Here is a 12,728-nt window from a genome sequence, read left to right as displayed (position 1 = left end):
TCCACTTCATTAGAAGACAAGCAAATGGAGTAGCTCATGCCTTGGCTAGAGCGGCTTCTCAAAATGCTAGTCCTTGTTTGTTTGATACTATTCCAAGTTCTATTTCTTTTTCGATGTTAAACTTTTGCCATATTTTGGTTCATTAATGAAACTTTATTTAAAAAAAAAAAAAAAAATACTAGGTTTAGTATATGATTGAAGGGTTTACGCTTAATTATTGAACATGTGATTTGGCATAATAAAGCCTTTTGGAATGTTGATTAATTATTGTTAAAATATGTTTAGACTCCTGTTTAATTTTATTTTCCTAATTATAATAAAAATTGGAAAATTCAACATTACTAGCAAAAATATTATGTTTTTAGGTTTTTTCAAGTAAATGTTATTTATTTATTTATTTATTTACACCGTGAGTTTTGCGGTTTGTGATTTTGGTACAAACATATATATGTATGAAATTTTGTTTGGTCGATAAAAGTTTAGGTAAGAGTAATCCTATCAATTTCTAAGGTCATGATAAACCACAGACTTTGATGAGAATTTAAAGTGAAATTTACAGATTATCTAGTAATAGTTAAATTTTAACTAAGCGGAGGAAATAAACCTTTTTTTTGAATAAAGGTTGGGACGCGAAGGCAGACCGGACATCCCAACTAGGTTGGCAACCCCGACACAGCCAACAACCCGAATCTTATTAAAAAAGGAAAAAAGAATACAGAGGGAGAGTCAAAAAAGAAAAAACAGAAAAGAGTAAAACAAACCAAATTAGAGAAATCGAACGTGAGCCACATTGTTCACATCGTCAGACACAAACTTCTGACAAGAGTCCGGAACCATCGGCCACCAGAGCAGAGATTGAGCAGATTGCCCAAGCTCAGCGAGGCGGTCAGCCGCTTGGTTGCCTTCCCTGTAGATGTGCGTTACCTTCCAATTCATTTCAGAGAGCTTGAGAAGACATTTGCACCAGTCCCTCCTGATTCTCCATGGAACCTCCTTTGAGGAGGTGCTAAGGAGCTTGACATCATAGGAGGAGTCAGATTCAATCCAAAGGTTGTTCCAGTTCCTCTCCCAGGCAGCATTAACTGCTAAAATGATTGCATGCAGTTCAGCTAACTGTGCATTAGAATTCGACAGCGGGGACGCAAAACATCCAGTCACAAAACCCCGGTAATTCCGAAATAATCCTCCAGCCCCAGCTCTTCCGTCTGAGCTATAGGCTCCGTCTGTATTGACTTTCCACCAATTAGGAGGCGGGGGTATCCATCTTACGATAATGTAGTTCGGCTCAGGCGGTGGGCACAGGCGAGCAGCCACATTCAACGCCCCTTCTCTGATTAGGAGCAGAAGACGGTAGCATAAACTTTGGATTGAAGGGAGATCTTGATCAAAAATGGCTCGGTTGCGTATATACCAGATGTACCATATACAAGTTAAAGCCGAGAAAATCCAACGTTTTTTCCTTGTTGGACTGAGCTGAACCTCTCTGAACTGATTGTAGAAGTTATTGATAGAAAATCCCTGGAACCTTACAAGGTGCTCACTGCAGACCATCCTCCAAAGCCTCTCCGCCGTGCGACATTGAAAGAACAGATGTTCTAAATTTTCGCCAGCTTCCTTGCATAGTTCGCACCTCTGAGCTAGGGCGAAGCCACGACGTTGCATGAGTTCCTGAACCGCAAGCTTACCGTGAATGATCATCCAAGAGGTAAGAGCACGCCTGGGAGGAATAAAAGAGTTCCATAAGAGTTTGCTCCAGCTAACAGGTTCGCCTTGCTTCAGATTAGCATAAACCTCTTTTACCGACAAAGTTCCTGATTCTGCAGGAAGCCAAATACAGCAGTCCTCATCAACAAAACTATCAATATGCCTAATATTATCCTGAACCAGAGTCGGTAGAAGATGCAAATTAACCCAATCGCCCTGATTCCTGAACTCATGTAAGGGCCTGTAGAGCTTAGCTTGAGATTTCTTGGGGATGTCCAATTGCTCCGCAATAGTGGGAGATATCCATCTAGTCGTCCAAAAATTGAGCCTGGAGCCCTCGCCAAACCACCAGATGGCGTCATTTCTGATTATGCCAAACATAAATCTTAAGGAACTCCAGATGGAGGAGTTGGAGATGGTCCGTTTTTCAAGCCCAGAAATGTCCAAAAACCGAGATCTTAACAGAGATATAAAAAATCCCTGACCCTGCAGCAGGTCCCAACAGAGTTTAGATAGAAGGGACGTATTGAAGATCTTGAAATCTTTGAGAAATAAACCTCAAACCTAACAAACAGAGATTCAGTTCTTTAAGAAATTGAAAGTTAATAAATTGAAAAAAAATATATGTACTCTTATACCATGTTAACATTATAAATTGGATTAATGACAAGTGGATGCCATGTGGTTATATGGATTTACGAATAGGTATTTATGATATTTTTCTTTACAAACGCAACCATGTGGTTTGCAAAATTTTCTATTTTTTTATGTTACCAAATTTGGCCGATAACGACTTCAAATAAAAAATTTCAAGAATTAAATTATATTTTAAGCAATTTTAATTCTTCAACCTTTTAGGTTTGAGGTCATTTAGGTGGTGTTTTTTTTATGAAAGGCAAAGTTAATGTTTAAAGAGAGAAAACTTCAAAAATGATGATTTTGAGAACTTAAAAATACGATTCCATAGTAAATATGATATTAAACAACTTTAATTCTTGAAAGTTTTCATTTTGAGGTTGTTATCGGCCAAATTTAGCAAAATAAAAAAAAATGTAAAATTTTGCAAACCATAGGGTTATCCATCTGCAAATCTGTATAACCACATGACATCTACTTATAATTAATCCTTATAAATTATAGCAGAATCATGTATATTTTTTTTATGGAAAAGAATCACGTAATTTTTGTCTTAATACCTTCGTAATCTCTTCAACTTGTCTTTTCTTTTCACTTTGCCCCCTTAATTTAGAGGACAAACTATTAGTCCTCTCAACTCAAATGTAATATTTCGTGCCCTTTTATGTGTCTACATGATATTGATTAGTCATCTCAACTCATCTTGTAAATCATATTGACCCCTCAACCCATCAAATGTAACACTTCTGCCTCTTAGATTTTTATATTTGCTTCAAAGCAATGAAAGAAGAGTTCGCATTAAGATGTATAAAGTATATTGGAAATGGATGCATAATGTCTTAAATCTATTTTTTTATTCTTATAATCATTATATATATAGTTTTTTGGTTGTATTGCATATCAAAATTATTATGATTGATATAATTCATCCAATTTCTAACAATTATAAAATTAGATTAGGACAAAGTAGACGATTTGTCGCAAACTTGGGCATTTGGGTTTTATTTAAGGGTAAATAATTTATTAGTCCCCTACTTTTTAACTAATATACTATTTAGTCCCTCTATTTTGGAAAACACATTATAAGGCCCCTAACTTTTGTCAATATTCCATTTGATCCTTTTGTCTAGTTTTTTTAGATTTGTAATCGTTATATTTTAGCATAAACAGATATATATAAACTAACAGAGTAACATGGTCAATTTGTACAGTACTGTGGTTGTCTTAAAAGCTAAGATATGTTCGGTTAAAAATCTAAAAAAATATATAAAAGGACCACAAGGTTAATATTGGCAAAAGATATGGACCTTAAAATGTGTTTTTCAAAATAGAGGGACTAAACAGTGTATTAGGTAAAAACTGGGGGCCTAATAAATTATTTACCCTTTATTTAATAATATAATCAAAGAAAGGAAAGGTGCTTTATTAGTTAAAGATTTTATGTATTGATGAAGTGACTTCTACACATGGCTTGTAATGAAAAGAAGGGATTGAAAATATGTTTTTATATGAAATTAATTAATTAATTAAATTATGTGATTGAATAAACCTTTATATGAAAACTAGGCCTTCTTCATTTCATCTTAGTTTTTTTTTTAAGACATAACATTAATTTCACCCTAAACTAAAAATTCAAAGTTAATTCTTTGAATTAAAAAAAATCATTAATTGAATCATCATTCTATCTTAAAATAAGAAACCGTGACTATTTGATATGGATTATAATGATCACTGTGTTGTCTCAAAATAGATTTGAAGAAGAAAATCTATTCAATCGAATAATTTTCGATGATGACTCAATTGATAATTTTTGCTTAAAATGAGGACTCAATTGATGATTTTTACTTAGCTCGTGGATTTGATTGATGATTTTGATAGTTTAAGATATTAACTAGCTTTTTTTTGGAAGAAAAATAAACTTCATTAAACGGAATCAACATATAAATAAAATCCGGAGGAACAGTACTTCACTCCACAAGTTCTGACAAAGAATGAGAAAACATAAATAAGGTATGAGTCACCTTATTCACAGAACAACCTATAAATCTGATAGAAATGCCATTCATACTAAAAATAATATAAAATCGCACCTTTTAATTCAACCATCGATGTTTTTTGATTAGTAAGTGTATCCAACGCTGGTTTGCACCTTTATAGGTGAGACTGCTGGCCACGGAAATTCTTTTCATTCCTAAAGGCAAGGATCGAACCCTAGACCTTTGGTTAAGGGAGGATGAGCATTTACCACTCTACCACAACCCCGTGGTTTTCAACCATCGATGTTTGATATTTGCTATTGTTACTAATTTTTTTATGAAAAAAACATAATTGTTTTAATGTAAGTAATTAAAAAATTATAATTCAAAAATATATTAGAAGGGTTTGAATTTGCATTTTTAATATCATAGATTATAATATAGTAACGATAGACAGTGTTTGAAACTGTTTTGACATAACGATGAGAAACAAACTCTATTTAAAATTGACTTCAGAGTCTTTTTCTTTAGGAATGACTTCATAGTCTTTCAATGAGCCAAATATGTGTGATGGTAGACAAAAAAAATCTACTTTTTCATGAAAAAGAACATGATAACACTTCTATAGATAGAGAAATCACAACCACCCATATATGGAGAAATACAAAAAAGAGGAAAAAAATTCAAATAAAAGAGAAAGTATCAAACCTAAAGTAAAGTAAAGAATGAGCTTATCTTCCTACTAAAAGCCTGTAGAAAACCTCAAAACTTGAACGAAGAACTTGAAAGTCCAAACCCATCGCCAAATACTCACGAAAAACTAAACTTCGAGGCCGTAACGGGTCATGATAAAGAGGCATTGTACCTTGAATGTCCGAAGACGAAGGATGTCAACCGCGACGTCGTGTGCGAACCACATAATCAACAGGAATGGCTTGCATGCGAGCGTTCTCAGCCACCAGGCGATGCTCCACCCACAACCCACAAGGGATGGGGCTCCAAACCTCTGCGACCAAATCGAGGACGCCTCCGAAACCGACGATCATTCCCATAAGTTTCAGAACAAGCATCGGACAAAGCCCTATAGACCTAGGATCCTCATCTCGAGTCGAGGCTCCCGAGCCCGTACAACTCAACACTTCCCCAACATAAGAAGACATTGGGGTTCGAGGCAACACATACTCGAAGGCAGGTTGACGAACGGAGGACTAAGAACCTCGCTCAGTGGGTAGATTCGGCCATGCCTCCCAGGAAGGAGCGGGGAGGACACGACCAAATCTTCGGAAGGATCAGACTCATAGCTCCCGGACTCCTAGGATGGAAGGGAAGAAGGGTGAACATTTCGACCAGGAATGCCTCTCGGAGTTAGGAAAAGACATAATAGGAAGATAATCCCAGGCAAGTCCTCATGCAAACACACCGCTCATTTTCTCTCCACCTTTTATAAGAACAAAAGCGGACTGGACCCATCCCAATTGAATTTGGATTTTTTTTTCAAAAGCTATAGACAGGGGCAGAGACAAAGGAGGTTTAGAGGGGTTAGACCTCCCGGCCGTCGAAATCACCACTACTATGGATAGTTTCGGCCTCGGCCATGGAAACTACCTCTATCATCAATGATTTTGGCCTCTATTTCCTATAAATTAAGGTTTGAAGTAGTTAATTAACCCATTGAGTTTGTATTTAATTATAAAATCCAACTTAATTAAATGTATAATGGACAATAAATTTTTCTAAGTTTATTCAAAACGATCCAATCTTACTTTTGTAGTTCAATTCTAGTTTACTTTAGAGAAGTTTTACATTGATACGTAAAAATTAGTTTTACACTCCTAAAAAATAACATGTATATACATAAAAAAAAAAAGTTTGATTTAGCATTTTTTACGGACACACTAAACTAATAAAATTGGAGAAGACCAATCATCTATTCACCAATTGCTACAAATAAAAACAAACGAATGTAAAAGTTTAGTAGTGTTAATTGAGATTTTTTTTTTCGAAATAAGCGTATGTTTTTTTTTTTAACCAAAACAAAAACTCATATTACTCAATAGGAATATTATCCTTCATTATTACATCGCTAAGTCAACTTGGCAAAAAATCAGAACCTAAATCGTTAGCATTGGAAAGAGCTCGCCTCGCAATACGATGGGCGGCTTCATTCGCTAAACGAGGAATGAATACGACTGAAAAGTCGGGATTTTCTAACAAAATTTGCCGGCAATCTTGAATGACTGACCCAAATTCAGATAAGTCTGCCTTTCTTGAATTGACAACATCCGCCATAAGTTTGGCATCGATTTCAAATTCCACTCTGCTGATATTACGATTTTGCATATGGATTCCACTCTGCTAATATCCGCCACAAGTTTGGCATCGATTTTGCGTATGTTTTTTTTTTTTTAATCCTAACTCTTGACATTTATTATTTGAATAAAATAATAAAAAGAAAAAAAATCAAAGTGACACTAAATTTATTTATTTATTTTTTGAATCGACACTAAATTTATTAAAATTTGGAAGTATGGATATAATTATAATATATGGTCTAAAAACAAACTTTATAGGGCATGATAGACTAGTATGCAAGTAATCATGAAGTAAAAAGGAGATATTGGACCCACCCATTTAATTGACTTAAACTCTAAATACCCTGAATTTAAGGCCCATGTTCTTTGTCTTTTAAGGTATACTTTATTTTTTAGGGGATTTTATTTAATAATGCATTGCAATTATTTAAAGACATTTATCTAAGATCTATAATTGGATATCAATTATCAGCTCCGAGTTTTTAATTCAATCAGTTCTATGATATAATATCAGAGTCTTTTTTACTATACAGTGAAGGATTCGAGTCCCGACAACCTTATAGACGCTGCAAGCCCAAAAAGCATTTACATATGAGGATGTGTCAGAGATTAATATAAAATCTATAATTGGACCTCAACTATCAGTTTGAGTTCTAAATTTTTAAAATAACATATCACATACCTATAGTTAACTTTAAAAATATATCACACACCTATAGTTAGTTCATTGATCTCTTATCTTTATCAGATAAGATGACATGTGTGTGCTATATAAAAAAACGCGTGAATTCATTTTATATGCCACCTAATTTGTCAAATCGTAAATTTAATCTATTAAAATCAGAATGATCAAAGATCTGAAAACGTTTTTTGGCAATTGAAAGATATTAATCGAGGAGTCAAAATGTGTTCGAATTAAAGGAAATAAATGTATAAAAAAAGTCATTAAGTTGGAGTGTTATATACTTTAAGAAAAGGGATAAAAGATATGTATCATCCCTCATTTATAATGCTATTAATATTAATGACCCCTAAACTTTATTTTTCAGTATAAAAATCCTTAAACTTTATATTAAAATATAATCAACAAAAATCCGTTAAAGAATTAAAGAAATGATGATTTTGATAAATTTAATTACATCATTGACTGTTTTTTATCCATATCATTATAACTATAATTAAATATCTATTTTACATCCGAATTCAGAAAAGGCCCAATATCAGGCCCATCATATTAGTCCATTTCATAAATGATTCATAAGCTCAAACCGCCTCATCAAGAGTAAACTGATCTTTTTTTTTTTTTTTTACGTTAACTGGACATATATAAAGAGTAAAACAGTAAAGGTAATGTTTTCCACTCATATTTACACAGTAATTTTCACCTGATCAGTGACTGACTAAGTGAATTTGGTCAATCACCATTAAATTTAAACTTATTAAAATCATATGGTGGAGATTAAAAGCATCGTAAGACTTATATTCACACCTTGTAGATCTAATAGTAACTGACCAGGTGAAAACTACCGCATATTTACATTATATTGTTTTCTCTCTTCTATTTAAGGTTCCAACTTTAGTATCGAAGTGTACATATGATCCTACCTCAACACAGATCAGATTCAGTACCTCGCAAACCTACCTCTGGTCATCTTTATATAATTCTTTCTTTACATTTTTTTTCCCTTAATTGTCTTTATATATTAAGGGTAAAGTATTGTATTCGACTATAATTTATGGTGATATATGTGAAAAATAAAATTAATTAATGATATGATCAAATTCATGCATATTTATTATTTTGCTAATTTTTTAATGGATGTGTTTTTTTTTTAATTTTGATTTTAATGTTATTAAGCTCATTCAATGGTAGAAAAAATAAAGTAAAGCTTACTTTGTTAAAAACAAAGTAAGCATAGAAAGCACCAAAGCTGTAAAAAGTATTATGTTAAAAAATGAAGTTATAGTTTAAAGGCCATATAGTTTATAAAAAAATAATAATCAAAAGTTGAAACTTTTGACCATTTAGTTGAGCCATAAAATTGAATGGGTTAAGATTTGAGTCTTTGAATAGCAAAGTCATTTGGTGCAAATGAGACCCTGGTTGCCAAGTCTAAATCATCAACCAACATTACTTTAGAATTGGTATCCGTCGTAACTGAAATAGATTAGGTCAGATTATAAAATAATTAGGTTAAAATCAAATTACGAATCAAATAAGATATTGGAATGGTAGTCGGGTTAGAATCGATATCCTCCATAACTGAAACAAATCAGATAAGATTCTAAGGTAACTAAGTTAAGACCAAATTGTGAATTAGATAAGGTTTAAGGTACTTTATTAAAGACCATAATACCCCTAATCTCTCCTAACCTAATTTCAATAATCACATCTATAAAATTTGGTTTTGTGGTGTAAAACTATCAACATATTCTGAAGAGATAAGACACTTTAATTAAGGATAAGTCATACTCCTATAAATACTCGTACTATAAGCCACAAGTGTTTTTACAGAAAAATTAAAGGCTGGACTCCCTTTCTCCGCAACTTATTCCATTTAGTTTGTGGATTTATGCATCTCTTTTCCAAGTTAATTGACATAGGAGTTGTGTGGTTGATAATACAGGATCGTGATTCGATTTCTTCCGTTGTATAAAACGTGAGTAAATTACGCCACAAAAGGTAACCCGATTACTTATATATTTATTCAGATTTATATGAGAATAAATCTAATATTTTCTATCATAGAGTAAGATAAAAGTAAAATTAACATTTTATATCATAGAGACAAAATTGAAATGTTTTATAAGATAAAAGTAAAATTAATTTCCCCCAATAACCTTAGAAGAAAATTTAACTCTTATTTCAATATATAATTTATCATATAAAATGATGGAACACCACTTCAATTCTATAAAATAAATAGATAAATAAAGCCATAATACACATTCTGCTCCCTAAACTAAGGGTTCAAAGTCAATTAGGACCTTAAACTATCAAAATTATCAATTAAACTCCCAAAATGCAAAAATCATTAATTAAGGTCTCATCGAAAATTATTTGGTTGAACAGTTTCAGACCCTCTTCCTCAAGCTCATTTTGAACCAACACATAGATAATTGCAATCTATATCGAATAGTCACAATTTCTGATTTTAAGATAGGATGAAGAGTTAATTGATGATTTTTGCTTAATTCAGAGACCTGATTGATGATTTTGATAATTTAAGGTCCTAATTGACTTTGAAGTTTTAGTTGGAGGAGCTCAATGAGTGTTATGCCAAATAAAGGGTTAAATGCATCATTGGTCACTGAACTTACATAGTTGATTCAAAATGGTCACTCAACTTCAATTTGTCTCAATAAAATCACTCAACTTTGAGTTTTGTCTCAATTAGGCCACTCCGGTGATTTCGATTATTAAAAAGGATCAGAATGATGACATGAGTGACACATCAGCATAAGTCGCTGAAGATGACACATGGAATCCACATATGTGCCACATGGCAACCACATGTCGGTTAATTCTATGAAAAAAAAAATAAAACTTAATTATTTTCATAAAAATAACCGACATGTGGCTGTCCCGTATCGTTTTGGTCAGAAATCTGAGTTGATTCATGCTGTCGTGTCAGCCATGACATCATTCTGATGCATTTTAACAATTGAAATTATCGGAGTGACCTAATTGAGACAAAACTCAGAGTTGAATGGTTTTATTAAAATAAATTGAAGTCGAATAACCATTTTGAGACAACCATATAAATTCAGTATCAACAATGCATTTAACCCACCAAATAAATAGACAAGCACAATAAACAAGGGAAATTTACAAAGAAATTCAAGTTTGAAAACTTATCTACAATCTTGTCATTTACTTATTTGAATTATGTCAAATCCCAAAATTCTATGACAGTTGAAAAAAAAACCCAGGCTGCCATTATATAAAAAACTACTTTGATATTTGTAAACTAAAAATCAACAGTCTTGATATGTTGCTAATTAAATTAGCAATATTGATAAAATATAAATATCATTATTATATATGATTTTCATGTAAATGAGCCAATAAACAATTAGTCCAATAGATATAGAAGCCATATGTGTTAAAGCCATACTTGTTTTTCCTAAAATAAGTAAGTTCATGTTTAAAGCTAAAAGACAACCTTTTGGGTTTGGTCTAAATGAAGAGGGACATAACTTTTGATAATGCATGCTAAACACTAAATTCCCCAAACATTGAATTGATCTAATTTAGATAACTCTCCAACAACATGTGCATTATGTTCCAATTTTAAACTAATTAAATCATATCATTATACTTTTTTTTAATTAAAGACGAGGAAAGGAAAGGCGGAAGACGGAAATCCCAACTATGTTGGCACCCCCAAACGAACCATCCAACCAGACCCGATATTATTAATGAGAAGCAAAAATTACAATGATTTAACAAAACCTGTAGGCCAAACGGCCAATAGCATTAAATTTGACAACTAAAAAAGTGAGGTTAACCAATCATATCATTATACTTTTTTAACAATAATGTTTCCTAATGTTCTTCTATAATGTCATTCTGGATTTTCTTTCTATTTTCCAACAATAATTCCAAAACAAGCTATAATTCATGTGAAAATAGAACTAGCTTAATCCATATGGTATTTTTTAGAATTATTATTTGATTTTTAGTAGATGGATATATATCTTTTACAACACAAAGTAGTAATTATAATTTGGTAAATAATTTTTCGGTTCCTCTATCTAGTATGTTGTTAATTTAAAGTTAAATTTGATATAAAATGACAAGAACATTACGAAACATTAAAATAGTTTCTAATAAATGAGTAAAATAGTTTTTGATAAGCGAGTAAATTTGTCATTTTATATAGATTTAATGTTGGATAAATTAACTAATAGTTGATTCTTACTGACTATATAACTGACTATATAACTGACTATATAATGTATTATTTAAAATAAAAGAACTGACCATGTAATATGTATGTCCCTAAAAAAAATCGATAAATGATTTATTATTATAATTTATGTAACTCTGTTTTTTTAAAAGGATGAATTCCAACTCACAACCTTTCACATCGGAAACCAGAAAAGTACCAACTAAGTTATGCTCTTTTGGTTATGTAACCCTGTTTTGAATAAGGGAAAAATTAAATTTGACAACTAAAAAAGTGAGGTTAACCAATTTATTCATTAATTATTAAATCAATTTTAAAAGAATGGGTATATTAATGCAAATCAAAGTACAAAGTTGGATAAATCATGACATAGAATATGCAGCTCTAACTAGTTCGTGAGTCACACATTCGCAGAACGACCAACAAACTTGACACTAACGTCATTAAAAAAATAAGAAAAGATTTACAATCCTGTAAAATAAGGTCGTATGCTAATCGAAAATGAGTTTGCCCAATAATCTCAACCACTATTGATGCACCAGTTTCAACCAAATAATTATACAAGCCATAATTTTTAGTCACCTAAGAGCATCTCTAATCTCCATGGTCTCTCCATCTCTAGCCAAATAATTACCCAACAATAACTTCGAAAAAGCTCTGCAGAAGCATTGTTACTATCACGCAACACATCCCTAAAACCAAGTAAACCTAATCCTAGAATAATCAATCGTCAATGTTAATTAATGAAATTAATGAAAGTGTGATATATCTCATATTGTTTAATACATGTAATCTTTCTCTTTTAAGGTACATTTTAAAGCGAGTTAAACATGTTTTTATATGATATTAGTAACAGTTCGGTCTACTATCATATAGATATTGTCCGCCCTGGTTCAAATCCAACACCTTAAGCATCACGACTTTAAAACACGTCTACATGTATTAGATATACACCCTATAATAATCTACAGGCTTTTTACCTCAGCACTACCCACTGCGGATCAGGTCGTTATCGTATACAAGTCTTACATTGCATTCATTGTTATGTCACCCATCAATATTTGTTTCACGCTCTAAATGCTTCTGAACGTGAGGAAAGTCTCTTTTGAATTACCTTTTAGGGTGAGCTTAATGTATTAGTGACCCTTAATAGTTGTATATATTATCGATTGGTCCCCTGAACTTTA

The sequence above is a fragment of the Euphorbia lathyris genome, chromosome 9 (assembly GCF_963576675.1).
Source record: "Euphorbia lathyris chromosome 9, ddEupLath1.1, whole genome shotgun sequence".
NCBI lineage: Eukaryota > Viridiplantae > Streptophyta > Magnoliopsida > Malpighiales > Euphorbiaceae > Euphorbia > Euphorbia lathyris.
Note: the sequence above shows the minus strand (reverse complement) of the source record.